Consider the following 4,058-nt stretch of genomic DNA (forward strand, 5'->3'; position numbering starts at 1 on the left):
AAACATTTACCCCTCAATGTTTGTACAAATGATATATCTTTATTGTGGAAAAATTGAAAAAAAATGCAGAAAAGTATAGAGTAGAAAATGGCCATCATTCAGGGTTCAACTTAATATTCTGTTATATTAGACTCATGCATACATACATGGAAACTAGTCTTACAATAAAGGTCACAGTGAAGCTGAATGGGGAAATGCAAATTTTTCATTAAATGGTAATGGGAACGTTGGATGTCCATTTGGCAAAAGAAATCGAATCTTTTGGAATATCTCTGTCTTTCATTATCACCATCATAAAAACTCTGGGTAGACTAAAAATCTAAATCTAAGCTACATAATTGATAAAAAACACATAGGAAAATATCTTCATTTGCTCAAAGTAGGAAAAATGTCTTGAAACACCAAAAGCACTAATCAGGAACGGAAAGATGGATAAATTCAGCTACTTTATAATTAAGAACTTCTATTCATCAAAAGACAATATAAAACTCCCTTGCTGCAACCGGCTCCCACTCCTCGTTCTCTGGTTGCTCTGTTGTCGGTTCCTCGGAGCCCCGCGACCGCTGCTTCCACGGATGGAAGAAGAAATTTCTGTGTGCGACATCGACAATGGCTGTGGCACATGCAAACCTGGCTTTGCTGGTGATGACGCCCCCCGGACCATGCTCCCATCCATCGTCAGGCGCCCCCAACACCAGAGCGTCATGGTTGGCATGGAGCAGAAGGATAGCTACCTGGGCAACGAGACCCAGAGCAAGTGCGGCATCCTGACCCTCAAGTACCCCATTGAGCACAGCATTGTCACCAACAGGGATGACATGGAGAAGATCTAGTACCACACTTTTTACAGTGAACTGCGTGTGGCCCCTGAGGAGCACCCTGTGCAGCTGACCGAGGCCCCCCGAGCCCCAAGGCCAACCGTGAGAAGATGACTCAGATCATGCTCGAGACCTTCAACACTCCAGCCATGTACGTGGCCATCCAGGCCGTGCTGTCCCTATACACCTCTGGCCTCACCACTGGTATTGTTGTGGACTCTGGGGACGGGGTCACCCACACTGTGCTCATGTACGAGGGGTACGCCCTCCCCCACTCCATCCTGCGTCTGGACCTGGCTGGCCCGGACTTGACCAACTATCTCATGAAGATCCTCACAGAATGTGGCTACAGCTTCACCACCACTGCAGAGCAGGAAATTGTACGTAACATCAAGGAGAAGCTCTGCTATGTCACCCTGGACTGTGAGCAGGAAATGGCCACCGTTTCGTCCTCCTCTTCCTTGGAGAAGAGCTACGAGCTGCGGGACGAGCGGTTCCGGTGTCCAGAGGCGCTCTTCCAGCCCTCCTTCCTGGGAATGGAGTCCTGCGGCATCCACGAGACCACATTCAACTCCATCATGAAGTGTGCCATCGACATCTGCAAGGACCTGTATTCCAACACGGTGCTGTCTGGTGGGACCACCATGTATCTCTGCATCCCCGACAGGGTGCAGAAGGAGATCACGGCCCTGGCCCCCAGCACCATGAAGATCAAGATCCTGACCCCGCAGGAGCGCAAGTACTTGGTATGGATCGGCAGCTCCATCCTGGCCTCGCTGTCCACCTTCCAGCAGATGTGGAGCAGCAAGCAGGAGTACGACGAGTCGGGCCCCTGCACTGTCCACCCCCAGTGCTTCTAGGCGGACTACAAGCGCATGCACAGTGTCTGCAGCAGGAGTTACCAGAAGTCTCAGCTTGTCCCGGCAGACGTGCTAGCCTCCTGAAACTGGAATAAGCCTTCAAAAAGAAATTGTCCTTGAAACTTTTATCTGACGTCAGGTCTGGACTGTAGACCTGGTTGCTGATTTTGATTGTGCATTCAAGGTAACTGTTCCATTGGAACATGTTTAATACCCTGTACATCTTTGATTTAAACCCCTAGTGCAAGCAGCTGGGTCACTTGGTGGCTGAAGCGAGGATATGTTTATGCAAGAGAAGCCCAGTGGCTTGATAATCTGCAAGACCATGCGTTTCTGGATCTGTGCGGGTTATTAGTGTGCAGAGCCGCCTATTCCAGGATTTCTCCAGAGGCTGGCAAGAGTCCTGAGCCAGTTGTCATTTCTATCCTGCCGGTCTGATGAGGATTAGGAAGATCCGAGCAGTAGGACCTCTTTTCCTTTCTTAGCTGATGTTTTCCTGCCAGAACATGTGGATTGTTACTTGCCTTGAGTTGGAAAATGGTTTGCATTTACACCTGTAAACTTATTCATCCTTTTAATTTGTGTAAGGTTTTTGTACTCAATTCTCAATTCTTGAAGAGATGACAACAAATTTTGGTTTTCTACTGTCATGTGAGAACATTAGGCCCCAGCAACACATCATTGTGAGGAAAATGCATTACTGTGAGGTTAAAGAAGAAGAAGAAGAAGAAGAAGAAGAAGAAGAAGAAGAAGAAGAAGAAGAAGAAGAAGAAGAAGAAGAAGACAATATAAAGAGGCTAAAAAAAGAAGACTGGTTAGAGAAAATTTGCATATGACTGACAAAGGACTAGTATCTAGAATACATAAAGAATTTATATGAATCAATAAGAAAAAGATACCCAAAAGTGACGAAAACTTAGGTCCACAAACTTAGGTCCAAAACCTTGTACAGAATACATCACAGCATTATTCATAATCGCCAAAAAGTGGAAACGACCCAAACGTCCACAACTGATAAATGGATTTAATATGTGCTGTATCCATATAATGGAATATTATTTGGTGAATAAATGAAGTACTGATACATGCTACTATATGGATGAACCATAAAAGCGACACTATGCTAAGTGAAAGAAGCCAGTCACAAAGGACCACATACATATTAGATAATCCCATTTATATGAAATATACAGAAGAGAAAAATCTGTAGAGATAGAAAGTAGATTAGGAGCTGACTATGTCTGAGGGAGTATGGGAGAATTGAGAGTGATGTTAAGTGCATGCTGCAGGGTTTCTTTTGGGGGTAATGAAAATATTCTAAAATTGTTTGTGGTAATGGATGCTCAACTAAGTGAATACATTAAAAGTCATACAATTGTATACCTTAAATGGAGGAAAGACCGCCATGTTTTAAAGGGTTCGAGTGAAAGAGTTTAATAAATGGATTGTTTACAAAGGTGTGAGCAGGCAGTGTTAAAAGAACCACAGAAATGGTAAACCACTGGAGACTAACGATGGGAGAACTTTACCACTGCAAAGCCTGAAGCAATAAGAGGAACAAAGAGTCCTACCAGAGTGTTGTGAGAGCTAGAGCCAAAGAAGAAATGCGGTGCAGCCTCTGCCAGAACTGTGCGGAGGCAGAGAGGAAATCAAGGGAATTAATACTCCAGGCGTTCTCATTTCCCACCCTCCAAGCTCATGCTGTGGGCTCCTGTTTGCCAAACCTACATAAAAGATGGAGGCAGAGCAATGTGGTGCTGTGGTTCACAAAGGAATACAGGGCAAGACAGAGAAAAATGAAGAATGGGAAAGGGGTGGGAGAGTAAAAACTAAACCAGTACCTCCCATGACCCAGTAAGCACACTTAGAGGTTTACGCAGTAAACAAGCTTAATACACTATGTACAATACGTGTGTACAAGAATTGTGGGGGCACTGTTTTCTGTAGTAGACCCAAACTGGAGACCACTCAAACACCCCTCCATAGTAGAACGGAGAAACTTTGCGGTATTCATTCATACAAAGGAACGCTAAAACAATGAAAGGAATTAACTACTACTGGACAAAATGGCAAGGATGAATTCCACAAACATAATGCTGACCAAAAAGGATGCAAGAAAATTACGATTCCACATATATAAAGTTCAAAATCGGGCAAAACTAATTTATATTGCTTAGGAATACATACAGTGATCAAACTACATGTAAAAATATAACAAAATGATTATCATAAAAGTCAGGACAGTTTTTACCTCTAGGGACGAGAATTATGATACATGTTATATGAGGGGAGGGGGCAGGGGGAAAGGGGGCCTTTAGATGCTGGCAGTGTTCTATTCCTTGATATGGCTGTGGTTACACAGACGTTTTCTTTATACATT

At 44.2% G+C, this 4,058-nt stretch overlaps 1 pseudogene; it reads left to right on the forward strand.

Annotated features, from left to right (window-relative positions):
• The first annotated feature begins 575 nt into the window (after positions 1-575).
• LOC117024103 (actin, cytoplasmic 2-like) lies at positions 576-1,678 on the forward strand (annotated as a pseudogene).
• The last annotated feature ends 2,380 nt before the right edge of the window (positions 1,679-4,058 follow it).

Source organism: Rhinolophus ferrumequinum, chromosome 6 (assembly GCF_004115265.2).
Source record: "Rhinolophus ferrumequinum isolate MPI-CBG mRhiFer1 chromosome 6, mRhiFer1_v1.p, whole genome shotgun sequence".
Lineage (NCBI taxonomy): Eukaryota > Metazoa > Chordata > Mammalia > Chiroptera > Rhinolophidae > Rhinolophus > Rhinolophus ferrumequinum.